Below are 833 nucleotides of genomic sequence, written 5' to 3'. Positions count from 1 at the left end.
GGGGCCCCTGCCACCCACCCCTCCGCACAAGGGCTCCGCACCTCAGCCTCTGCCGCCGCGCTGCATTTCCCCTTGCGGCAGCTGCCAGGTGAGAGCCGCGGGACGGGGCGCAGCTGCCTCTGGTCCCGCTGCACGTCAGCTGCGCTTGGCTTTGGGGCTCTGCGTTACAGAGGATCACATCTCTTTTTCTCGGTTTAAACACCTAAAGCAAAGCTGACCTGGCTCTTTTACTGCATAGTGGTTTCTTTGAAATTACTTATTAACGATAAAACAAACGTATGTGAGCAGCAGGCAGGGTAAGAGACCAAACGAAAATAGCCAGCAGAGAGCAAAGAAACTAGTGAAGGTCATCGCACAGGCCCCACTGTCCCCTGCCCCGCACCTCTGGCTGACCCTGCCTCAATTTCCCCTGGAGCTTTTCTGGCTCTTCCATCCGAGCGAAGCTGCCCCCCTTCGCAGATGCTGCGAGAGGGGGTTGGTGGAGCTGGGTCCACAGGGCTAGGCAGGAGAAAGCTGCCGATCACCCCCGAGAGAGATCCCACCATCGGGACGAGGCAAGGCGGCGAGCCCCCGTGTCAGCACAGCCGAGCTCTCTTCAGCTGTGAAGTTCCCTCTGGCCCAGCCATGTGCCTGCACCCACGTGGAGACCACCAGAAGCGGCTCTGTCTCCACAGCCCGTGCTGCTCCGTACAGCCTCTCACCCCTCTGACGATGATGATGAGCCTTTGCCTCACAGGCATTTCAGCACTTGCCTTCCGAGCTTTCCCCCCTCCGCCTAGCCCCTCTTCTTTCCTCCTGATCCTCCTCTTTTTGGCTCTGCAACCACTCTTTCA

The sequence above is a fragment of the Buceros rhinoceros genome, unplaced genomic scaffold (genome assembly GCF_000710305.1).
Source record: "Buceros rhinoceros silvestris isolate BGI_N320 unplaced genomic scaffold, ASM71030v1 scaffold22144, whole genome shotgun sequence".
Lineage (NCBI taxonomy): Eukaryota > Metazoa > Chordata > Aves > Bucerotiformes > Bucerotidae > Buceros > Buceros rhinoceros.
Note: the sequence above shows the minus strand (reverse complement) of the source record.